This window comes from Hemiscyllium ocellatum, chromosome 3, assembly GCF_020745735.1.
Source record: "Hemiscyllium ocellatum isolate sHemOce1 chromosome 3, sHemOce1.pat.X.cur, whole genome shotgun sequence".
In the NCBI taxonomy this organism is placed as follows: domain Eukaryota; kingdom Metazoa; phylum Chordata; class Chondrichthyes; order Orectolobiformes; family Hemiscylliidae; genus Hemiscyllium; species Hemiscyllium ocellatum.
The window spans coordinates 650,499-676,090 of record NC_083403.1 but is presented as its reverse complement, the minus strand read 5'-3'; the positions used below and the strand labels follow the sequence as shown (position 1 = coordinate 676,090).

General features: G+C 51.6%; 2 non-coding genes and 1 pseudogene across 2 annotated transcripts; all 3 read left to right on the top strand.

The window, feature by feature from the left end:
• The first annotated feature begins 4,421 nt into the window (after positions 1-4,421).
• Positions 4,422-4,612, top strand: LOC132809109 (U2 spliceosomal RNA). Its single transcript, XR_009642198.1, has one exon. It is a non-coding gene; the product is annotated as a U2 spliceosomal RNA (small nuclear RNA).
• Positions 4,613-17,216: 12,604 nt separating this feature from the next.
• LOC132809296 (U2 spliceosomal RNA) lies at positions 17,217-17,392 on the top strand (annotated as a pseudogene).
• Positions 17,393-24,688: 7,296 nt separating this feature from the next.
• LOC132809106 (U2 spliceosomal RNA) lies at positions 24,689-24,879 on the top strand. Its single transcript, XR_009642192.1, has one exon. It is a non-coding gene; the product is annotated as a U2 spliceosomal RNA (small nuclear RNA).
• The last annotated feature ends 713 nt before the right edge of the window (positions 24,880-25,592 follow it).

Here is a 25,592-nt window from a genome sequence, read left to right as displayed (position 1 = left end):
GTTCGGCACACTGCCAGAAGGACGTGGATGCTTTGGAGAGGGTGCAGAGAAGGTTTACCAGGACGTTGCCTGCCCTGGAGTGCTTCTGTTGTGAGGAGAGGTTGAATAAACTTGGGATTGTTGTCACTGCAAAGACGGAAGCTGAGGGGCGACCCGATAGAGGTCGACAGCGTACTGAGAGGCATCGAGAGGGTGGCGAGTCAGTGGGTACAGGTTCACGGTGAGAGGTGGAAAGTGAGAAGGGAGAAGTGCGGAGAAAGGTTTTCACATAGAGGATGGTGGGTGCCTGAAACTCGTTGCCAGTCGAAGCGCTGGAAGCAGGCACGTTAGGAACGTTTCAGGCTCACCTTGTTAGACACGTGAACGGGAGGCGGAACGGCGGGACTGAAACCGCGTCTGGGCAACAAGTAGCACGCCCAAACAAGGAGTAGGAATCGGCACAGGCTCGCTGGGCCCTGTGTTATCGGTGCGACAGTGCCAAAGTCTCCGGCCACGTGTATAACTGTGGTGAAATTCCGCAAATACCTTGTAGACGGGGCTGTGACAGGGACCTTATTGGGGTGTCCACGATAATGGGGGCCACGGAGGGCACTTTTGCTGAGTTTGCAGTTGGCACAAAGATAGCTAGAGGGACAGGTAGTTTTGAGGAAATGGGCAGGCTGCAGAAGAGCGTGGACATGTTGGGCGAGTGGGGAAAGAAGTGACCAAGTGTGCGTAATTGCACTTTGGTAGCGAGAACAATCGGGTAGACGATTTTCTGAACGAGGGAAAGGCTTTGCAAATCTGAAGCGCAGAGGCTCTTGGGAGTCCTAGTTCCAGGTTGTTTCAAGATTAACATGCAGGTCCATCCGATGGTTCGGAAGGCAAATGCAGTGTCGGCATTCATTTCAAGCGGGCGAGAAAACAGGAGCAGGGACGTGCTGCCGAGGCTGCGTCAGGCGCTGGTCTGACCACAGGTGGAATATTGGGAGCAGTTTTGTGCCGTGTACCGAAGGAAGGGATGCGCTGGTGTTGGGAGGGAGTCTAGAGAAGGTTTCCCCCTGGGTTTGTCACATGAGGTCTCTGGGTCTGTACCCGATGGTGTTTCGAAAGGTAAGGCGGGATCTGACTGAACCTTACAAGCTACTGGGGGGGGCCTGGTCAGAGTGGTTGTGAAGAAGATGGTCCCACTAGTAGGCGAGACGAGGACCTGGAAGTACAGCCTCAGGATGAAGGGTCGCCCCTTCAGGCCGAGATGAGGTTGCATTTAAGACAGAGGTGGAGAGGTTCAAAGTTTGGGAGAAGATTTATAGCTCGGGTGCTCGTTGTTGTGGTTCTGTTCGCCGAGCTGGGAATTTGTGTTGCAGACGTTTCGTCCCCTGTCTAGGTGACATCGTCAGTGCTTGGGAGCCTCCTGTGAAGCGCTTCTGTGATGTTTCCTCCCGCGTTTATAGTGATTTGACCCTGCCGCTTCCGGTTATCAGTTCCAGTTGTTTGTTTAGATTAGATTACTTACCATGTGGAAACAGGCCCTTCGGCCCAACAAGTCCACACCGACCCGCCGAAGCGCAACACTACGGGCAATTTAGCATGGCCAATTCACCTGACCCGCACATCTTTGGACTGTGGGAGGAAACCGGAGTACCCGGAGGAAACCCACGCAGACACGGGGAGAATGTGCAAACTCCACACAGTCTGTCGCCTGAGTTGGGAATTGAACCCGGGTCTCTGGCGCTGTGAGGCAGCAGTCCTAACCACTGTTCCACCGTGCCGCCCACACAGCGCCCGCTGCAGTGGCCGGTATATTGGGTCCAGGTCGATGTGCTCATTGATTGAATCTGTGGATGAGTGCCATGCCTCTAGGAATTCCCTGGCTGTTCTCTGTTTGGCTTGTCCTATAATAGTAGTGCTTCACAGAAGCGCTTCACAGAGAGAGAGAGAGGCTCTTGATTATAAGGGGATCAAGGGTCGTGGGGAGAGGGCAGGAGAATCGGGGTTGACAAACCTGTGAGCCACGGCCGAACGGCCTGATTCTGCTCGTACGTCTTACGGCCCGGGCCGTCAGACCTTCCGTGGTCTTGCGGTCATGACAGAAAGCAGTTGTTTCCCAGAGGGTGGCGGCGGTCTGGAATGCACTGCTTGGGAGGGTAGCGAGGCGGGGAACCTCAAAACCTTGAAAAACTACTTGGATGAGCACTGGAAATGTCATAACTTTTCCTGGCTACGGACCAAGTGCTGGAAAGTGGGACTAGAACAGACTTAGAGTAGCTTTGTCAGTGCGGACTCGGAGGGCCAGAGGGCCTCTTCTGTACTGTGTGACTGTGTGGGGAAGCTTTCTGATTCCCATCTGTTGATTGAGGCCGCGCTGCTGATGCTTCCTGATGCGGAGCAGCCGGATGGATCCAAGTGCGCATTGAAGGTGAGAGGGTGGGAGAGAGCTTCGGAGCCTCCGCCCGTTTGGTTCAGGTTCCGTCTCGTCCTGATGCATGCATCGATGTAGGTGCTCAGTGGCTACCGATAGGGTGAAGGTGCAGTTGATCACTGACTCCACGCGTGGTGCTGCAGGTTGTAATGTGTGGACGAAAACAGAACTCGCTGCAACCTTCGGGAGAAGGGTCACTGGACTCGAAGCGTTAATTCTGCTTTCTCTCCACAGAAGCTGAGGTTTTGCTTACTGGGTGTTTTGCTTTATTTTGCATTTTAGACCTTGCTTTTTGATTGCCCGGCCGCTATCAAACCATTAGCTTGCTGTTAGCGCTGCAATTAGCACTCTTGAATCTTGATTTGCAATTCTAAGGAAGCAGACTGAATTGGAATGTTTGGAGCGGGAGCCGAACCAATAAAGGCTGATTTGCTGTAAATTGATCTTCACATCCCCCGTCGTGCTGTTCATTTGCACGAGGTGGGTTGGAGGATGGGAGTTCACATTTGTTAGTCTGTAAGAGTTTCTGTTCGTAAAGGTGAGCCGAGATTTCCTGGCAGTGAGATTTTTCGGTCAGAATTCGAACCTGCTCCAATCATTTGCCTTGTGGGGAGGCAGGGATTTTTCACATTGGTAACAGCTGAGATTTTTAGAACGTCGAACAGAGCAGCGCAACAACAGGCCCTTCGGCAACTCTGAGAAACAAAACTCACTCACAATTCAGCCTGAGACAAAGTCTTGGAAACAAGAGCATTTTATTCTTTACGGCCTTGCAAGAACGGGCGTTTTGCTCAAGCAATCAGGCTAGCGAAAGCGCGCCAATACAAAGCATGTAAGCATTCTTATTCAGTTTGCAAGTTGCGGAATCACGCCTCCCTTTTCCCATCCTATCATAAGCCGATTTACCTGACTTGTTTTTCTCTAATTTTCCTGATCTGACTACCCTGCTGTCCTTGTCCTTGTCTGTTACAGCCTGTCTGTTATTTTAGCCAGTTCCCCTTATCATACTATAAGCTTGTTGTGAGATGTCCCTACTGCTTCTTTTGTGGTCAGCCACAACACTTTAAAGTTATTTCTTAGTTTAAAACTATTTCTTAAACAAAAACCTCTATATTGGTTAAAATCTTAGCCTTAAGTATGCTGCAAGAATCCCGCGACTGTTTGTGTAATGTTCCCCTTCCCCTCCCCCCACAACACCCCCTCACCCATCTGCAAAAGCAACATCTCTAACCACCACCACCACCACCTGCAGAAACTACATTTCTAATCTCCCACAAGCTGTCAGGGACATTTAAGCGACTGCTGGACGAGCACACGCTGGACGGCAGTAAATTGAGAGCTGTGTAGGTTAGGTTGATCTTAGATTAAGAAAACTGCTCGGCACAACATGGTGGGCCGAAGGGCCTGTACTGTGCTGTACTGTTCTATGTTCTAACTGCAGGCACATCCACACACACACACACATCAAAGACATGGAGGGCTCGGCTGAATCTACTGCTCTCTTCTCTACCTGTCACATTTCATCGAGCTAGTGTCCTAGGCCCAAGCGTCTTCAGCGAGTGGTTAGAATATGCAGTGCACTGCCTGAGAGAGAGGGTGCTGGAGGCAGATTCAATGGTGACTTTGGTCGCAGGGTCGGATACTTATCTGAAGAGAGGGCGAGTGGGACTGGGGAAGTTGCTCGTGCAGAGAGCTGATGCAGACATGACAGGCTGAATGTCTCATTCAATGCGTGCAGTTCTGCAGTTGGTTACCACCTCCTCAAGTCACGTCAGCTTAGCCCTGACCCACCTGATTGGTGAGATACTGACAATCTCTACATGACCATGAGGCAGTGCTTCACTGACAGGGGAAAAAAAGCAACTGCTGTAAACGGATCTGCTGCTCTAGTTAGAAATCCTGGGAGGACTACGGCGACAGGGAAACTGTCAGCAGTGATCTACAAGTCTTTGAACAGAATCAAGCTGACTGAAAACATGGAGGACAAATGGGACTTGAGGCAGTCCGCGGTATTGTAGTTATCGCTTCTCGGCCTTTTGGCTAAGATCAAGTGTAGTATCTGTTCTTATCAGTTTAATATCTGATACGTCCCTTATCTGGGGACCATATATTAAATTGATTTTTGGAGCAGGGAGATGGAATAGGGGCTTGCTCCGTCCACTCCACGCATCGACCTGGTATTGCAGTACCTCCGGGAACGGTGCACCCCTCATCTATAAATCTAAAAACAGCTTCATGTTTATAGCGCAGGCTTTCGGTGCTTCATTTCTCACACCTCACATCCAGCCAGGCGTGAGTCGATTCAAACTCGTCTGTTCTAAGGTAGCTGTTCAGCTGCCGCTCCCTATCCTTCTCTCGCCGTCTCTGTCTCTTGCGCATCTTGACACTTGCTCTCAATGTCATCCCCTCACCCCTGCTGCGTGCTGCACCGTCCCGCCAACGCCGGGCCCCGATCACACCACATGGTGTCAGAAGTTGGGAGTTGCAGCAACCGTAGCTGCCCACCAGCTTTTCCTACTCGCGAGCGACGTTTCAGAAAAACAAGAGAAGGTCAACTGTGCTACGTTGCTGCATGCTGCTGGGGATGAAGCTATCTAGGGGTTCAGTCGTTTTGATTTTGATGACTTGCAAGAGAGATTTCGAGAACACTGTGAGCTAGGACAAAAATAATCGGGACGTATTTAAGGCACATGCTTTTCATCAGAGTGCAAGGGCAGGCGGAATCGATAGGTACGTATGTGACTGACCGGAAAAACGAGGCAAAGGACTGTGAGTTTCAGCCACTTTCCGATTCACTGAGCCGCGACAGAATCGTGTGTGCTATCACGACTGACTGAGTCAGAGGCAGGTTACTCAGAGAGTTAATTCTCACTGGGAAAAGCAAAGAGACAGCACTAACTCGACAACAGCACGTGAGAAAACGTAGAACAAACAAGCCAATGTTTGCTGACCGGAACTGGCCTGGAAAGATAATAAGGCAGGTAGGAGCACTGCAGATTATCCGGCACCTGGGCTGTGTACGCAGGGACTGGCACAACAGCCCCTTGCCTTCTTTTGCACTACTTTGCTGCCTCAGCCAGAACTGGCAGCATTCTAAGTCAGTCTCACACAAGCAGCGTGTGCCAGCTGTCTGTGACAACAAATTCCAAAGACTCACAACCCTCTGAGAGAAGACGTTTCTCCTGATCTCACTCTTAAATTGGTGCCTCTTTATTTCTGTTCAGTTCTAGACACTCCCATGAGGGAAAATGTCCTCTCAGCATTTACCCTGTCGAGCCACGTAAGAATCCAATATGTTTCAATAAGATTGTGTCTCATTCATTTCAACTCAGGATCTACACTCATCTGGAGGTAGGGTTTACCGGGCTCAATTTTACTGAAAAGCTGACCTCCGGCTAGTTCAGCAAATAGGTCGTTGAGCAAAGGGAAAGGAAACCGCCTAGCACACACCAGCAGGTGAACTGTTGCAGCATGATATTGCGGCTCCGGAACTCAATTCCTCTACGAATGAAACCCAACAGCCTTCTTAACAGCACTATCCACCTGGGTGGCAACTTTCAGGGATCTATGTACATGGGACTCCAAGATCCCTCTGCACATCCACACTACCAATAATCTTTCCATCGACCCAGTACTCTGCCTTCCTGTTATTCTTCCCAAAGTGCATCACCTCACATTTAGCTGCATTGAACTCCATTTGCCACCTCTCAGCCCGATTCTGCAGTTTATCCAAGTCCCCCTGCAACCTGTAAACATTCTTCCACACTGACCACTACTGCACCGACTTTAGCGTCGTCTGCGAATTTACTAATCCATCCACCTATGTTATGCCTGCGTCTAAGTCATTTATAAAAATGACAAACAGCAGTGGTCCCAAAACAGACCCTTGTGGCACACCACTAGTAACCGGACTCCAGGCTGAATATTTTCCATCAACCACCACTCGCTGCCTCCTTTCAGAAAGCCAGTTTCTAAGCCAAACTGCTAAATCACCCTCAATTCCATGCCTCTGCATTTTCTCCAACAGCCTACCACGTGGAACCTTATCAAAGGCTCCCGGCGTCCTGCTTGTCTACCCCATTGAAAACAATAGCGTGCCTCTTTAGAATTCTTGATCAGTCACTCTCAGAATTTTGACACGTGATTGCCTTCGGCCCAGTTGAGTTTGATTCTGTCCAACCACATTCTTGCCCATAAAGCTGTAAGATTTCCTTTGATGACACGCAGGCTGTGTCTTCAGACTCACCGTATAACTGAACGTTCCCACTGTGAAAGCACCACTTCACCTTTGTGTGTTCCTCGCGCAGTTTCTGAAGGTTGCAGCGCAACGTGACTCAGCCGTATCAACGAAACCGGTGTCCACCTCCATCCTTACCGGTTTGCCGTTCAGTAAGGGAGCGACCGGGGCGTCGGCAGGTATCGCCAGTATCTGTAACCACAACACCTCATTGGTTTGTGCGTCAGGGCTTTTGTCTTCTTGCCCTTTTTGTACCATTTAGGATTTCATCCTGTACTTTCGCTGCAGGTTATTGGTACTTTCACCCCCGAGCGCACCCACTGAGTATATTCTTTTTTAATGCTGCAGTTTCTGCACACAGCTTCTTTCTACCAGCAATTTGCTGCTGCCTGACATGTGTTTCCACAGCAGTGGCAGTTTTGTGTCTGCGTTGGTGCTTGTCCCTGGGCCACCATTTTGTGAACTCTCAGCCACCACTTTGTGAGGTGTTGACCTTCCTTGGCTGCGAGTTCCGTCACGGTTGCCAATCCCAGCACTTTCATTTAAGCGTAGTCACCTTTGCGTCAGTAATCTCTTCTGGATCGTTTCACATCTTAAGGCAGGCTGCTGCAAAAGGTAGCGTCTCGTGGGATCTGAGGTGAGCCGGCTAGCTGGATACAAAACCGGCTCGGTCACAGAAGACCGAGAGTAGCGGTGGAAGCGCATTTTTCGGAAAGGAGATCAGTAACTAGTGGTATCCCGCAGGGCTCGGTGCTAGGGCCTTTGTTGTTTGTGACGTGTAAATAAATGATCTGTATAAACAGCTGTACAAAACTCCAGTTAGGCTACATTCGGGATACCGCGCGCAGTGCTGTTCGGCACACTGCCAGAAGGACGTGGATGCTTTGGAGAGGGTGCAGAGAAGGTTTACCAGGACGTTGCCTGCCCTGGAGTGCTTCTGTTGTGAGGAGAGGTTGAATAAACTTGGGATTGTTGTCACTGCAAAGACGGAAGCTGAGGGGCGACCCGATAGAGGTCGACAGCGTACTGAGAGGCATCGAGAGGGTGGCGAGTCAGTGGGTACAGGTTCACGGTGAGAGGTGGAAAGTGAGAAGGGAGAAGTGCGGAGAAAGGTTTTCACATAGAGGATGGTGGGTGCCTGAAACTCGTTGCCAGTCGAAGCGCTGGAAGCAGGCACGTTAGGAACGTTTCAGGCTCACCTTGTTAGACACGTGAACGGGAGGCGGAACGGCGGGACTGAAACCGCGTCTGGGCAACAAGTAGCACGCCCAAACAAGGAGTAGGAATCGGCACAGGCTCGCTGGGCCCTGTGTTATCGGTGCGACAGTGCCAAAGTCTCCGGCCACGTGTATAACTGTGGTGAAATTCCGCAAATACCTTGTAGACGGGGCTGTGACAGGGACCTTATTGGGGTGTCCACGATAATGGGGGCCACGGAGGGCACTTTTGCTGAGTTTGCAGTTGGCACAAAGATAGCTAGAGGGACAGGTAGTTTTGAGGAAATGGGCAGGCTGCAGAAGAGCGTGGACATGTTGGGCGAGTGGGGAAAGAAGTGACCAAGTGTGCGTAATTGCACTTTGGTAGCGAGAACAATCGGGTAGACGATTTTCTGAACGAGGGAAAGGCTTTGCAAATCTGAAGCGCAGAGGCTCTTGGGAGTCCTAGTTCCAGGTTGTTTCAAGATTAACATGCAGGTCCATCCGATGGTTCGGAAGGCAAATGCAGTGTCGGCATTCATTTCAAGCGGGCGAGAAAACAGGAGCAGGGACGTGCTGCCGAGGCTGCGTCAGGCGCTGGTCTGACCACAGGTGGAATATTGGGAGCAGTTTTGTGCCGTGTACCGAAGGAAGGGATGCGCTGGTGTTGGGAGGGAGTCTAGAGAAGGTTTCCCCCTGGGTTTGTCACATGAGGTCTCTGGGTCTGTACCCGATGGTGTTTCGAAAGGTAAGGCGGGATCTGACTGAACCTTACAAGCTACTGGGGGGGGCCTGGTCAGAGTGGTTGTGAAGAAGATGGTCCCACTAGTAGGCGAGACGAGGACCTGGAAGTACAGCCTCAGGATGAAGGGTCGCCCCTTCAGGCCGAGATGAGGTTGCATTTAAGACAGAGGTGGAGAGGTTCAAAGTTTGGGAGAAGATTTATAGCTCGGGTGCTCGTTGTTGTGGTTCTGTTCGCCGAGCTGGGAATTTGTGTTGCAGACGTTTCGTCCCCTGTCTAGGTGACATCGTCAGTGCTTGGGAGCCTCCTGTGAAGCGCTTCTGTGATGTTTCCTCCCGCGTTTATAGTGATTTGACCCTGCCGCTTCCGGTTATCAGTTCCAGTTGTTTGTTTAGATTAGATTACTTACCATGTGGAAACAGGCCCTTCGGCCCAACAAGTCCACACCGACCCGCCGAAGCGCAACACTACGGGCAATTTAGCATGGCCAATTCACCTGACCCGCACATCTTTGGACTGTGGGAGGAAACCGGAGTACCCGGAGGAAACCCACGCAGACACGGGGAGAATGTGCAAACTCCACACAGTCTGTCGCCTGAGTTGGGAATTGAACCCGGGTCTCTGGCGCTGTGAGGCAGCAGTCCTAACCACTGTTCCACCGTGCCGCCCACACAGCGCCCGCTGCAGTGGCCGGTATATTGGGTCCAGGTCGATGTGCTCATTGATTGAATCTGTGGATGAGTGCCATGCCTCTAGGAATTCCCTGGCTGTTCTCTGTTTGGCTTGTCCTATAATAGTAGTGCTTCACAGAAGCGCTTCACAGAGAGAGAGAGAGGCTCTTGATTATAAGGGGATCAAGGGTCGTGGGGAGAGGGCAGGAGAATCGGGGTTGACAAACCTGTGAGCCACGGCCGAACGGCCTGATTCTGCTCGTACGTCTTACGGCCCGGGCCGTCAGACCTTCCGTGGTCTTGCGGTCATGACAGAAAGCAGTTGTTTCCCAGAGGGTGGCGGCGGTCTGGAATGCACTGCTTGGGAGGGTAGCGAGGCGGGGAACCTCAAAACCTTGAAAAACTACTTGGATGAGCACTGGAAATGTCATAACTTTTCCTGGCTACGGACCAAGTGCTGGAAAGTGGGACTAGAACAGACTTAGAGTAGCTTTGTCAGTGCGGACTCGGAGGGCCAGAGGGCCTCTTCTGTACTGTGTGACTGTGTGGGGAAGCTTTCTGATTCCCATCTGTTGATTGAGGCCGCGCTGCTGATGCTTCCTGATGCGGAGCAGCCGGATGGATCCAAGTGCGCATTGAAGGTGAGAGGGTGGGAGAGAGCTTCGGAGCCTCCGCCCGTTTGGTTCAGGTTCCGTCTCGTCCTGATGCATGCATCGATGTAGGTGCTCAGTGGCTACCGATAGGGTGAAGGTGCAGTTGATCACTGACTCCACGCGTGGTGCTGCAGGTTGTAATGTGTGGACGAAAACAGAACTCGCTGCAACCTTCGGGAGAAGGGTCACTGGACTCGAAGCGTTAATTCTGCTTTCTCTCCACAGAAGCTGAGGTTTTGCTTACTGGGTGTTTTGCTTTATTTTGCATTTTAGACCTTGCTTTTTGATTGCCCGGCCGCTATCAAACCATTAGCTTGCTGTTAGCGCTGCAATTAGCACTCTTGAATCTTGATTTGCAATTCTAAGGAAGCAGACTGAATTGGAATGTTTGGAGCGGGAGCCGAACCAATAAAGGCTGATTTGCTGTAAATTGATCTTCACATCCCCCGTCGTGCTGTTCATTTGCACGAGGTGGGTTGGAGGATGGGAGTTCACATTTGTTAGTCTGTAAGAGTTTCTGTTCGTAAAGGTGAGCCGAGATTTCCTGGCAGTGAGATTTTTCGGTCAGAATTCGAACCTGCTCCAATCATTTGCCTTGTGGGGAGGCAGGGATTTTTCACATTGGTAACAGCTGAGATTTTTAGAACGTCGAACAGAGCAGCGCAACAACAGGCCCTTCGGCAACTCTGAGAAACAAAACTCACTCACAATTCAGCCTGAGACAAAGTCTTGGAAACAAGAGCATTTTATTCTTTACGGCCTTGCAAGAACGGGCGTTTTGCTCAAGCAATCAGGCTAGCGAAAGCGCGCCAATACAAAGCATGTAAGCATTCTTATTCAGTTTGCAAGTTGCGGAATCACGCCTCCCTTTTCCCATCCTATCATAAGCCGATTTACCTGACTTGTTTTTCTCTAATTTTCCTGATCTGACTACCCTGCTGTCCTTGTCCTTGTCTGTTACAGCCTGTCTGTTATTTTAGCCAGTTCCCCTTATCATACTATAAGCTTGTTGTGAGATGTCCCTACTGCTTCTTTTGTGGTCAGCCACAACACTTTAAAGTTATTTCTTAGTTTAAAACTATTTCTTAAACAAAAACCTCTATATTGGTTAAAATCTTAGCCTTAAGTATGCTGCAAGAATCCCGCGACTGTTTGTGTAATGTTCCCCTTCCCCTCCCCCCACAACACCCCCTCACCCATCTGCAAAAGCAACATCTCTAACCACCACCACCACCACCTGCAGAAACTACATTTCTAATCTCCCACAAGCTGTCAGGGACATTTAAGCGACTGCTGGACGAGCACACGCTGGACGGCAGTAAATTGAGAGCTGTGTAGGTTAGGTTGATCTTAGATTAAGAAAACTGCTCGGCACAACATGGTGGGCCGAAGGGCCTGTACTGTGCTGTACTGTTCTATGTTCTAACTGCAGGCACATCCACACACACACACACATCAAAGACATGGAGGGCTCGGCTGAATCTACTGCTCTCTTCTCTACCTGTCACATTTCATCGAGCTAGTGTCCTAGGCCCAAGCGTCTTCAGCGAGTGGTTAGAATATGCAGTGCACTGCCTGAGAGAGAGGGTGCTGGAGGCAGATTCAATGGTGACTTTGGTCGCAGGGTCGGATACTTATCTGAAGAGAGGGCGAGTGGGACTGGGGAAGTTGCTCGTGCAGAGAGCTGATGCAGACATGACAGGCTGAATGTCTCATTCAATGCGTGCAGTTCTGCAGTTGGTTACCACCTCCTCAAGTCACGTCAGCTTAGCCCTGACCCACCTGATTGGTGAGATACTGACAATCTCTACATGACCATGAGGCAGTGCTTCACTGACAGGGGAAAAAAAGCAACTGCTGTAAACGGATCTGCTGCTCTAGTTAGAAATCCTGGGAGGACTACGGCGACAGGGAAACTGTCAGCAGTGATCTACAAGTCTTTGAACAGAATCAAGCTGACTGAAAACATGGAGGACAAATGGGACTTGAGGCAGTCCGCGGTATTGTAGTTATCGCTTCTCGGCCTTTTGGCTAAGATCAAGTGTCTGTTCTTATCAGGACAGGTGTCGAGTTGCGAGTCATCAGAGCTAGTGGAGAGACCATCGCTGGATCGTGATTGGACGTTGGAGGATCGTTTGGTTGTGCTGACCTGCTATTGGTGGATCTTCATGCTGGCTTCGGCCTAACGCCAATTCAGGGACCAGCCAATCTTGGAGCCATGGCCTCAGCAGCCGTTCGCAGCCCTGGCCAGGGCATTCGCAACACAGTCAGGGTGACTGTGAAGAAGGTGGAGGAGCACACACCGGTTGATCGGACGGTGTTTGTGAAGAAGGTCTTGCTGGAGTGCTGTGGGTTTGCAGCAGCGGATGTGTACTGCCTGCAGGATTTCCCTGGGGCAGGCTACTTCGACGTGACCTTCAGGAGCGTGAAGCATTGTGAGCAGCTCCTGAAGGTCTTCAAGGAGAAGGAAGGGGAACCTCTGTTCTCCATCTTGTCGGCGGTCCCGTTGTGTGTGCTTCCTGCGCAGAGAAGTCGGGTTGTTACAATCCAAATGTACAACCCCTACGTCCCAGCGGCAGATGTTCTCACCTTCTTGAAGAGGTATGTCCAGGTTGAAGGAGAAAGCACTGATGTCGTTGATCCTTTCGGGATCTGGACAAGTAAAAGACAGGTCAAGGTAACCCTGAGGGTCGATGGCAGCGGGAACATCCTCCACCCACCCTCCAGCTTCGCAATTGGAGGGAGCAGAGGCTACCTGACGTACGCAGGGCAGCCGAAGGTGTGCCGAACCTGCGGGAGGTCAGGCCACATGGCGGCCGACTGCAAGGTGACCGTATGCCGAAATTGCAAGCAGGAAGGCCACCTGACCAAGGATTGTAAGGAGGCCAAGAACTGTAACCTGTGCGGAGAGGCGGGCCACATGTACAAGGCCTGCCCAAGACGAGGAGCCGCTACCTACGCACAGATGGCCGGAGGTAGCAACACGAATACGAGCCGCGGACCAACAAAGGCGAGGAAGGCAAATGAAAATAGCGTGGAAACGGTGCCTGGAGGCACCCAGAAGGAAGAGCAGGCAGTAGCGGAGCAGACGGCAGACAGCGGGGAGGTGCAGCAGCCGATCCAAGCTCCGTCAATGCAGTCAGAGGAAATGGAAGAGGAGGAATCAAAGGATGCAGAGGACTGGATCACAGTAAAAAACAGGAAGAGGAAACCTCTTGGGGGCCCCAAAGCCACCCAGCGAAGGGGAAAGCGACACCTACAAGGCGAAGACGCATGCAGCTCTTCCGATGGTGAGGATGGGCGCAAGAAGGGTCGTCATCAGAGGAAGAGGCAGAGCGTTGTGAGGAGAAAGGAGGGCAGCACCGCCCAGGAAGGAAAGGACGATCCCTCTGAGGGGACGGGTAATGGCCTCCCCCTACCCGGTGAGAACCAGGAGGTACTCACCGGCCCACAGCTCCAGGTATCTGGGAGCAGCGGTCCTATGACAGCCCTGCTGTCAGACGGAGAACTGGTCAGTGCGGACCACGGGCCCGACACGAAGACAACAGAGTGGGGTAATGGCCCCAGCGCGGAGCTGGACAGTTACCTCAGCCCTGCGAAGGTCCAACAGTTTGCCGCCACCACAGGGATGCACGCAGCTACCCCAGAAGGGCAGGACCAGCAGCAAACGGACACCGGTAAACCTGTAAACTGTTAAAATGGGGTTGAAAATTGCTAGCATCAACGTGCGTAGCATCAAATCGGCTACGCGATGCGTTTCAACACTGGCCTCCCTGGCCAGCGTCAAAGCCGACGTCCTGTTTCTGCAGGAGTGCGGGATACCCCACCTCAGCAGTTACAGGAGGTGGTCGAGCTTGTGGGCCCATGGGCCGTCAGTGTGGTCGGGGGGCAACGATAACCGCTCCTCAGGCCTAGGGATCCTTTTGCGGGGAGGTAACTTCACTATCTCCGAGGTTAAGGAGGTGGTGGGCGGGCGCCTCCTCGTCGTGGATGTTAAATACAGAAACGCTCCCGTAAGACTAATCAACGTGTACGCCCCAGCGGATAAGAGTGAACGGTTGGCCGTCCTGCAACAGCTTCCACTGCTGCTGGCTACGTCCAGGCCGGTCATTCTGGCCGGAGACTTCAACTGCATCATTGATGCAGATGGACGATCCGGCGGGGGGGACAGTAAACTGGACGCTACGTCCAGAGCCCTGATGGAAACGGTCAAAGATGCCAAGCTGCACGACGTCTTCAGCACCCCTGCAGATGGAGCGCAGCGTAGATACACATGGTCACGGGCAGACGGGTCTATCCGCTCAAGGATAGATTACCTGTTTGTGTCCCGAACGTTCTCGGTCAGAACCACCGACGTCAAGCCGGTGTTCTTCTCTGACCACTGCCTCCTACTGGCCGACTGTCACCTACAGGACGAGCAGCGGACGGGCAAGGGAACGTGGAAACTGAACACTAAGCTGTTGACCCCGGGAAACATCGAGGAGCTCAAGAGGGATTACGCAGGTTGGAGAACCGCGAAGTGTCTCTTTGAGTCTCCAGCAGACTGGTGGGAAACAGTAAAAGGGAACATCAAGAGATTCTTCATCCTCAAAGGTGTTCAGGAGGCGAGAGAGAGGCGGGGAAAACTGTCCCAGCTCCAGGAAAGTATGCAGAACCTGCTCCTGCTGCAGACGTTGGGGGTCGATGTCACGGAGGACCTCAAGGAGGTGAAGGGCCAGCAAGCCTCGCTCTTTGCCTCGGAGGCCTCCAAGATAATCTTCCGGTCCAGGGTCCGCTCGGTAGAGCAGGACGAGACGTGCTCACGTTTCTTCTTCCAGAAGGTGCACAAAGAGAGCTCCGTGCTCAGCAGCCTGAAGGAAGAAGATGGCTCGGTAACGTCATCTCAGGCTGACGTCATGAGGATCAGTAAATCCTTCTATGCCAGCCTGTATGACGCGAAGCCAACCGACAGCACGGCCTCACAGTCGTTCCTGTCCTCTATCACGGAGGTCCTAGAGGACGGAACGCGAGAGAGGCTGGACCAGCCGCTATCTCTGGATGAGCTGACCAGGGCCCTCGAGTCCTTCGAAAAGAATAAAACTCCCGGAAGCGACGGCTTACCGGTCGAGATCTATTCCGCTCTTTGGGACTTGATTGGCCGGGACCTGCTGGAGGTGTATGTCAGTATGCTTCGGGCAGGTACCATGAGTGAATCCATGAGGAAAGGCATCATCACCCTCATCTATAAGCGGAAGGGGGAGAGGGATGAAATTAGAAATTGGAGACCGATCTCACTGCTAAACACAGACTACAAAATCTTGTCAAAGGTCATCGCAAACCGGGTCAGGTCTGCTCTGGGAACGGTGATCCACCCCGACCAAACCTGTGCTGTACCGGGCAGGAAGATCTCTGAGAGCCTCGCACTCCTCAGGGATACGATCGCCTACGTGCAGGACAGGGGGGTGGACACCTGCCTCATCAGCCTGGACCAGGAGAAAGCCTTTGACAGGATATCGCATACATATATGAGGGATGTCCTCTCCAAAATGGGCTTTGGGGAGGGAATCTGCAATTGGATCAGACTGCTCTACACCAACATTGTCAGTGCAGTCTCAATCAATGGGTGGGAATCAGATAGCTTCCCTGTAAGATCTGGAGTCAGGCAGGGCTGCCCACTCTCTCCTGCCTTGTTTGTATGTTGCATAGAGCCATTTGCCGAATCCATCAGGAAGGATGCGAGCCTGAGAGGGGTGACAATTCCTGGCAGCGGGGGCCTACAGGTTAAGGCCTCCCTGTACATGGATGACGTCGCCGTTTTCTGCTCGGATCCGCTGTCCGTGCACAGACTCCTGTGCATCTGCGACCAGTTCGAGCGGGCCTCGGGGGCCAAGGTAAACCGAGGGAAGAGCGAGGCCATGCTCTTCGGGAACTGGACCGACCAATCCTATATCCCCTTCACCGTCAGGACTGGCCACCTGAAGGTGCTGGGTATTTGGTTCGGGGGTGCTGGGGCGTGCGCCAAGACCTGGGAGGAGCGGATCAGGAAGATGAGACAGAAACTAGGCAGATGGGAGCAACGGTCGCTCTCCATCGCGGGGAAAAACCTGGTCATCAGGTGCGAGGTACTCTCAGTATTGTTGTATGTGGCACAGGCCTGGCCTATCCCCAGAACCTGTGCTGCCGCAGTCACCCGGGCCATCTTCCACTTCATGTGGAGATCAAAGATGGACCGGGTCCGAAGAGACACCATGTACAAAGAGCGGTGCAATGGGGGAAAAAACACTCCCAATGCCACCCTCGCCCTGATGGCCACCTTTGTGTGTGGCTGCATCAAGCTGTGCGTGGATCCCCGGTACGCAAACACCAAGTGTCACTACGTACTGAGGTTCTACCTGTCCCCGGTGTTGCGAAGGATGGGCCTGGCCTCGCTGCCGCGGAACGCTCCGAGTAGTTGGACCGTTCCGTACCACCTGTCCTTCGTGGAGAAATTTCTGAAGAAAAACACCTTTGACCACAAGTCCATCAGGAAGTGGTCAGCACGTAGTGTCCTTGAGACCCTTCGGGAAAAGGAGAGGGCGGATCCTGTTGAGTGGTTCCCTGAGCAGACTGTCAAAGCAATTTGGCAGAATGCCTCATCGCCAGAACTTTCTAACAAGCACCAAGACATGGCTTGGCTGGTGGTGAGAAGGGCTCTACCCGTGAGATCGTTTATGCACGCCCGGACTCTCTGCCGCACCGCACGCTGCCCTCGAAGTGGCTGCGGGGGGGACGAGACTGTCACACACCTCCTTCTGGAATGTGCCTATGCAGAGGAAGTCTGGAGAGGAATGCAGTGGTATTTGTCGAGGTTCGTCCCGAGCAGCGCCGTGACACGGGACTCCGTGCTCTACGGCCTGTTCCCCGGGACGCACACCGAGACGAATATCAACTGCGCCTGGAGGATCATCAACTCGGTGAAGGACGCTCTCTGGGTGGTCCGAAACCTGTTGATCTTCCAGCTGAAGGAGTTGACCCCGACTGAGTGTTGCAGACTGGCACATTCCAAGGTCCAAGACTACGTGTTGAGGGACGCGCTGAAGCTTGGGGCAGCTGCCGCCAAGGCGCGGTGGGGAAAGACCACCGTTTAACATCTGCCTGTCTAAAGAAGATCAGGGGGCCCATGCAGTCATTTGGGCTCTGCTGACGCCTCAGCCCAATATAAGGGCATAGGAGTGAGAAATGCACAGACTTGCATATAAAAAGGAAAATTCTAAACTGTGTATGTTAATGTGAACATATGTATGGCATTACCCAATGTACAGTGTATCAAATTATTTATGAATATTTACGAATAAAGTATATTTTGAAATAAAAAAAAAAATCTGTTCTTATCAGTTTAATATCTGATACGTCCCTTATCTGGGGACCATATATTAAATTGATTTTTGGAGCAGGGAGATGGAATAGGGGCTTGCTCCGTCCACTCCACGCATCGACCTGGTATTGCAGTACCTCCGGGAACGGTGCACCCCTCATCTATAAATCTAAAAACAGCTTCATGTTTATAGCGCAGGCTTTCGGTGCTTCATTTCTCACACCTCACATCCAGCCAGGCGTGAGTCGATTCAAACTCGTCTGTTCTAAGGTAGCTGTTCAGCTGCCGCTCCCTATCCTTCTCTCGCCGTCTCTGTCTCTTGCGCATCTTGACACTTGCTCTCAATGTCATCCCCTCACCCCTGCTGCGTGCTGCACCGTCCCGCCAACGCCGGGCCCCGATCACACCACATGGTGTCAGAAGTTGGGAGTTGCAGCAACCGTAGCTGCCCACCAGCTTTTCCTACTCGCGAGCGACGTTTCAGAAAAACAAGAGAAGGTCAACTGTGCTACGTTGCTGCATGCTGCTGGGGATGAAGCTATCTAGGGGTTCAGTCGTTTTGATTTTGATGACTTGCAAGAGAGATTTCGAGAACACTGTGAGCTAGGACAAAAATAATCGGGACGTATTTAAGGCACATGCTTTTCATCAGAGTGCAAGGGCAGGCGGAATCGATAGGTACGTATGTGACTGACCGGAAAAACGAGGCAAAGGACTGTGAGTTTCAGCCACTTTCCGATTCACTGAGCCGCGACAGAATCGTGTGTGCTATCACGACTGACTGAGTCAGAGGCAGGTTACTCAGAGAGTTAATTCTCACTGGGAAAAGCAAAGAGACAGCACTAACTCGACAACAGCACGTGAGAAAACGTAGAACAAACAAGCCAATGTTTGCTGACCGGAACTGGCCTGGAAAGATAATAAGGCAGGTAGGAGCACTGCAGATTATCCGGCACCTGGGCTGTGTACGCAGGGACTGGCACAACAGCCCCTTGCCTTCTTTTGCACTACTTTGCTGCCTCAGCCAGAACTGGCAGCATTCTAAGTCAGTCTCACACAAGCAGCGTGTGCCAGCTGTCTGTGACAACAAATTCCAAAGACTCACAACCCTCTGAGAGAAGACGTTTCTCCTGATCTCACTCTTAAATTGGTGCCTCTTTATTTCTGTTCAGTTCTAGACACTCCCATGAGGGAAAATGTCCTCTCAGCATTTACCCTGTCGAGCCACGTAAGAATCCAATATGTTTCAATAAGATTGTGTCTCATTCATTTCAACTCAGGATCTACACTCATCTGGAGGTAGGGTTTACCGGGCTCAATTTTACTGAAAAGCTGACCTCCGGCTAGTTCAGCAAATAGGTCGTTGAGCAAAGGGAAAGGAAACCGCCTAGCACACACCAGCAGGTGAACTGTTGCAGCATGATATTGCGGCTCCGGAACTCAATTCCTCTACGAATGAAACCCAACAGCCTTCTTAACAGCACTATCCACCTGGGTGGCAACTTTCAGGGATCTATGTACATGGGACTCCAAGATCCCTCTGCACATCCACACTACCAATAATCTTTCCATCGACCCAGTACTCTGCCTTCCTGTTATTCTTCCCAAAGTGCATCACCTCACATTTAGCTGCATTGAACTCCATTTGCCACCTCTCAGCCCGATTCTGCAGTTTATCCAAGTCCCCCTGCAACCTGTAAACATTCTTCCACACTGACCACTACTGCACCGACTTTAGCGTCGTCTGCGAATTTACTAATCCATCCACCTATGTTATGCCTGCGTCTAAGTCATTTATAAAAATGACAAACAGCAGTGGTCCCAAAACAGACCCTTGTGGCACACCACTAGTAACCGGACTCCAGGCTGAATATTTTCCATCAACCACCACTCGCTGCCTCCTTTCAGAAAGCCAGTTTCTAAGCCAAACTGCTAAATCACCCTCAATTCCATGCCTCTGCATTTTCTCCAACAGCCTACCACGTGGAACCTTATCAAAGGCTCCCGGCGTCCTGCTTGTCTACCCCATTGAAAACAATAGCGTGCCTCTTTAGAATTCTTGATCAGTCACTCTCAGAATTTTGACACGTGATTGCCTTCGGCCCAGTTGAGTTTGATTCTGTCCAACCACATTCTTGCCCATAAAGCTGTAAGATTTCCTTTGATGACACGCAGGCTGTGTCTTCAGACTCACCGTATAACTGAACGTTCCCACTGTGAAAGCACCACTTCACCTTTGTGTGTTCCTCGCGCAGTTTCTGAAGGTTGCAGCGCAACGTGACTCAGCCGTATCAACGAAACCGGTGTCCACCTCCATCCTTACCGGTTTGCCGTTCAGTAAGGGAGCGACCGGGGCGTCGGCAGGTATCGCCAGTATCTGTAACCACAACACCTCATTGGTTTGTGCGTCAGGGCTTTTGTCTTCTTGCCCTTTTTGTACCATTTAGGATTTCATCCTGTACTTTCGCTGCAGGTTATTGGTACTTTCACCCCCGAGCGCACCCACTGAGTATATTCTTTTTTAATGCTGCAGTTTCTGCACACAGCTTCTTTCTACCAGCAATTTGCTGCTGCCTGACATGTGTTTCCACAGCAGTGGCAGTTTTGTGTCTGCGTTGGTGCTTGTCCCTGGGCCACCATTTTGTGAACTCTCAGCCACCACTTTGTGAGGTGTTGACCTTCCTTGGCTGCGAGTTCCGTCACGGTTGCCAATCCCAGCACTTTCATTTAAGCGTAGTCACCTTTGCGTCAGTAATCTCTTCTGGATCGTTTCACATCTTAAGGCAGGCTGCTGCAAAAGGTAGCGTCTCGTGGGATCTGAGGTGAGCCGGCTAGCTGGATACAAAACCGGCTCGGTCACAGAAGACCGAGAGTAGCGGTGGAAGCGCATTTTTCGGAAAGGAGATCAGTAACTAGTGGTATCCCGCAGGGCTCGGTGCTAGGGCCTTTGTTGTTTGTGACGTGTAAATAAATGATCTGTATAAACAGCTGTACAAAACTCCAGTTAGGCTACATTCGGGATACCGCGCGCAGTGCTGTTCGGCACACTGCCAGAAGGACGTGGATGCTTTGGAGAGGGTGCAGAGAAGGTTTACCAGGACGTTGCCTGCCCTGGAGTGCTTCTGTTGTGAGGAGAGGTTGAATAAACTTGGGATTGTTGTCACTGCAAAGACGGAAGCTGAGGGGCGACCCGATAGAGGTCGACAGCGTACTGAGAGGCATCGAGAGGGTGGCGAGTCAGTGGGTACAGGTTCACGGTGAGAGGTGGAAAGTGAGAAGGGAGAAGTGCGGAGAAAGGTTTTCACATAGAGGATGGTGGGTGCCTGAAACTCGTTGCCAGTCGAAGCGCTGGAAGCAGGCACGTTAGGAACGTTTCAGGCTCACCTTGTTAGACACGTGAACGGGAGGCGGAACGGCGGGACTGAAACCGTGTCTGGGCAACAAGTAGCACGCCCAAACAAGGAGTAGGAATCGGCACAGGCTCGCTGGGCCCTGTGTTATCGGTGCGACAGTGCCAAAGTCTCCGGCCACGTGTATAACTGTGGTGAAATTCCGCAAATACCTTGTAGACGGGGCTGTGACAGGGACCTTATTGGGGTGTCCACGATAATGGGGGCCACGGAGGGCACTTTTGCTGAGTTTGCAGTTGGCACAAAGATAGCTAGAGGGACAGGTAGTTTTGAGGAAATGGGCAGGCTGCAGAAGAGCGTGGACATGTTGGGCGAGTGGGGAAAGAAGTGACCAAGTGTGCGTAATTGCACTTTGGTAGCGAGAACAATCGGGTAGACGATTTTCTGAACGAGGGAAAGGCTTTGCAAATCTGAAGCGCAGAGGCTCTTGGGAGTCCTAGTTCCAGGTTGTTTCAAGATTAACATGCAGGTCCATCCGATGGTTCGGAAGGCAAATGCAGTGTCGGCATTCATTTCAAGCGGGCGAGAAAACAGGAGCAGGGACGTGCTGCCGAGGCTGCGTCAGGCGCTGGTCTGACCACAGGTGGAATATTGGGAGCAGTTTTGTGCCGTGTACCGAAGGAAGGGATGCGCTGGTGTTGGGAGGGAGTCTAGAGAAGGTTTCCCCCTGGGTTTGTCACATGAGGTCTCTGGGTCTGTACCCGATGGTGTTTCGAAAGGTAAGGCGGGATCTGACTGAACCTTACAAGCTACTGGGGGGGGCCTGGTCAGAGTGGTTGTGAAGATGGTCCCACTAGTAGGCGAGACGAGGACCTGGAAGTACAGCCTCAGGATGAAGGGTCGCCCCTTCAGGCCGAGATGAGGTTGCATTTAAGACAGAGGTGGAGAGGTTCAAAGTTTGGGAGAAGATTTATAGCTCGGGTGCTCGTTGTTGTGGTTCTGTTCGCCGAGCTGGGAATTTGTGTTGCAGACGTTTCGTCCCCTGTCTAGGTGACATCGTCAGTGCTTGGGAGCCTCCTGTGAAGCGCTTCTGTGATGTTTCCTCCCGCGTTTATAGTGATTTGACCCTGCCGCTTCCGGTTATCAGTTCCAGTTGTTTGTTTAGATTAGATTACTTACCATGTGGAAACAGGCCCTTCGGCCCAACAAGTCCACACCGACCCGCCGAAGCGCAACACTACGGGCAATTTAGCATGGCCAATTCACCTGACCCGCACATCTTTGGACTGTGGGAGGAAACCGGAGTACCCGGAGGAAACCCACGCAGACACGGGGAGAATGTGCAAACTCCACACAGTCTGTCGCCTGAGTTGGGAATTGAACCCGGGTCTCTGGCGCTGTGAGGCAGCAGTCCTAACCACTGTTCCACCGTGCCGCCCACACAGCGCCCGCTGCAGTGGCCGGTATATTGGGTCCAGGTCGATGTGCTCATTGATTGAATCTGTGGATGAGTGCCATGCCTCTAGGAATTCCCTGGCTGTTCTCTGTTTGGCTTGTCCTATAATAGTAGTGCTTCACAGAAGCGCTTCACAGAGAGAGAGAGAGGCTCTTGATTATAAGGGGATCAAGGGTCGTGGGGAGAGGGCAGGAGAATCGGGGTTGACAAACCTGTGAGCCACGGCCGAACGGCCTGATTCTGCTCGTACGTCTTACGGCCCGGGCCGTCAGACCTTCCGTGGTCTTGCGGTCATGACAGAAAGCAGTTGTTTCCCAGAGGGTGGCGGCGGTCTGGAATGCACTGCTTGGGAGGGTAGCGAGGCGGGGAACCTCAAAACCTTGAAAAACTACTTGGATGAGCACTGGAAATGTCATAACTTTTCCTGGCTACGGACCAAGTGCTGGAAAGTGGGACTAGAACAGACTTAGAGTAGCTTTGTCAGTGCGGACTCGGAGGGCCAGAGGGCCTCTTCTGTACTGTGTGACTGTGTGGGGAAGCTTTCTGATTCCCATCTGTTGATTGAGGCCGCGCTGCTGATGCTTCCTGATGCGGAGCAGCCGGATGGATCCAAGTGCGCATTGAAGGTGAGAGGGTGGGAGAGAGCTTCGGAGCCTCCGCCCGTTTGGTTCAGGTTCCGTCTCGTCCTGATGCATGCATCGATGTAGGTGCTCAGTGGCTACCGATAGGGTGAAGGTGCAGTTGATCACTGACTCCACGCGTGGTGCTGCAGGTTGTAATGTGTGGACGAAAACAGAACTCGCTGCAACCTTCGGGAGAAGGGTCACTGGACTCGAAGCGTTAATTCTGCTTTCTCTCCACAGAAGCTGAGGTTTTGCTTACTGGGTGTTTTGCTTTATTTTGCATTTTAGACCTTGCTTTTTGATTGCCCGGCCGCTATCAAACCATTAGCTTGCTGTTAGCGCTGCAATTAGCACTCTTGAATCTTGATTTGCAATTCTAAGGAAGCAGACTGAATTGGAATGTTTGGAGCGGGAGCCGAACCAATAAAGGCTGATTTGCTGTAAATTGATCTTCACATCCCCCGTCGTGCTGTTCATTTGCACGAGGTGGGTTGGAGGATGGGAGTTCACATTTGTTAGTCTGTAAGAGTTTCTGTTCGTAAAGGTGAGCCGAGATTTCCTGGCAGTGAGATTTTTCGGTCAGAATTCGAACCTGCTCCAATCATTTGCCTTGTGGGGAGGCAGGGATTTTTCACATTGGTAACAGCTGAGATTTTTAGAACGTCGAACAGAGCAGCGCAACAACAGGCCCTTCGGCAACTCTGAGAAACAAAACTCACTCACAATTCAGCCTGAGACAAAGTCTTGGAAACAAGAGCATTTTATTCTTTACGGCCTTGCAAGAACGGGCGTTTTGCTCAAGCAATCAGGCTAGCGAAAGCGCGCCAATACAAAGCATGTAAGCATTCTTATTCAGTTTGCAAGTTGCGGAATCACGCCTCCCTTTTCCCATCCTATCATAAGCCGATTTACCTGACTTGTTTTTCTCTAATTTTCCTGATCTGACTACCCTGCTGTCCTTGTCCTTGTCTGTTACAGCCTGTCTGTTATTTTAGCCAGTTCCCCTTATCATACTATAAGCTTGTTGTGAGATGTCCCTACTGCTTCTTTTGTGGTCAGCCACAACACTTTAAAGTTATTTCTTAGTTTAAAACTATTTCTTAAACAAAAACCTCTATATTGGTTAAAATCTTAGCCTTAAGTATGCTGCAAGAATCCCGCGACTGTTTGTGTAATGTTCCCCTTCCCCTCCCCCCACAACACCCCCTCACCCATCTGCAAAAGCAACATCTCTAACCACCACCACCACCACCTGCAGAAACTACATTTCTAATCTCCCACAAGCTGTCAGGGACATTTAAGCGACTGCTGGACGAGCACACGCTGGACGGCAGTAAATTGAGAGCTGTGTAGGTTAGGTTGATCTTAGATTAAGAAAACTGCTCGGCACAACATGGTGGGCCGAAGGGCCTGTACTGTGCTGTACTGTTCTATGTTCTAACTGCAGGCACATCCACACACACACACACATCAAAGACATGGAGGGCTCGGCTGAATCTACTGCTCTCTTCTCTACCTGTCACATTTCATCGAGCTAGTGTCCTAGGCCCAAGCGTCTTCAGCGAGTGGTTAGAATATGCAGTGCACTGCCTGAGAGAGAGGGTGCTGGAGGCAGATTCAATGGTGACTTTGGTCGCAGGGTCGGATACTTATCTGAAGAGAGGGCGAGTGGGACTGGGGAAGTTGCTCGTGCAGAGAGCTGATGCAGACATGACAGGCTGAATGTCTCATTCAATGCGTGCAGTTCTGCAGTTGGTTACCACCTCCTCAAGTCACGTCAGCTTAGCCCTGACCCACCTGATTGGTGAGATACTGACAATCTCTACATGACCATGAGGCAGTGCTTCACTGACAGGGGAAAAAAAGCAACTGCTGTAAACGGATCTGCTGCTCTAGTTAGAAATCCTGGGAGGACTACGGCGACAGGGAAACTGTCAGCAGTGATCTACAAGTCTTTGAACAGAATCAAGCTGACTGAAAACATGGAGGACAAATGGGACTTGAGGCAGTCCGCGGTATTGTAGTTATCGCTTCTCGGCCTTTTGGCTAAGATCAAGTGTAGTATCTGTTCTTATCAGTTTAATATCTGATACGTCCCTTATCTGGGGACCATATATTAAATTGATTTTTGGAGCAGGGAGATGGAATAGGGGCTTGCTCCGTCCACTCCACGCATCGACCTGGTATTGCAGTACCTCCGGGAACGGTGCACCCCTCATCTATAAATCTAAAAACAGCTTCATGTTTATAGCGCAGGCTTTCGGTGCTTCATTTCTCACACCTCACATCCAGCCAGGCGTGAGTCGATTCAAACTCGTCTGTTCTAAGGTAGCTGTTCAGCTGCCGCTCCCTATCCTTCTCTCGCCGTCTCTGTCTCTTGCGCATCTTGACACTTGCTCTCAATGTCATCCCCTCACCCCTGCTGCGTGCTGCACCGTCCCGCCAACGCCGGGCCCCGATCACACCACATGGTGTCAGAAGTTGGGAGTTGCAGCAACCGTAGCTGCCCACCAGCTTTTCCTACTCGCGAGCGACGTTTCAGAAAAACAAGAGAAGGTCAACTGTGCTACGTTGCTGCATGCTGCTGGGGATGAAGCTATCTAGGGGTTCAGTCGTTTTGATTTTGATGACTTGCAAGAGAGATTTCGAGAACACTGTGAGCTAGGACAAAAATAATCGGGACGTATTTAAGGCACATGCTTTTCATCAGAGTGCAAGGGCAGGCGGAATCGATAGGTACGTATGTGACTGACCGGAAAAACGAGGCAAAGGACTGTGAGTTTCAGCCACTTTCCGATTCACTGAGCCGCGACAGAATCGTGTGTGCTATCACGACTGACTGAGTCAGAGGCAGGTTACTCAGAGAGTTAATTCTCACTGGGAAAAGCAAAGAGACAGCACTAACTCGACAACAGCACGTGAGAAAACGT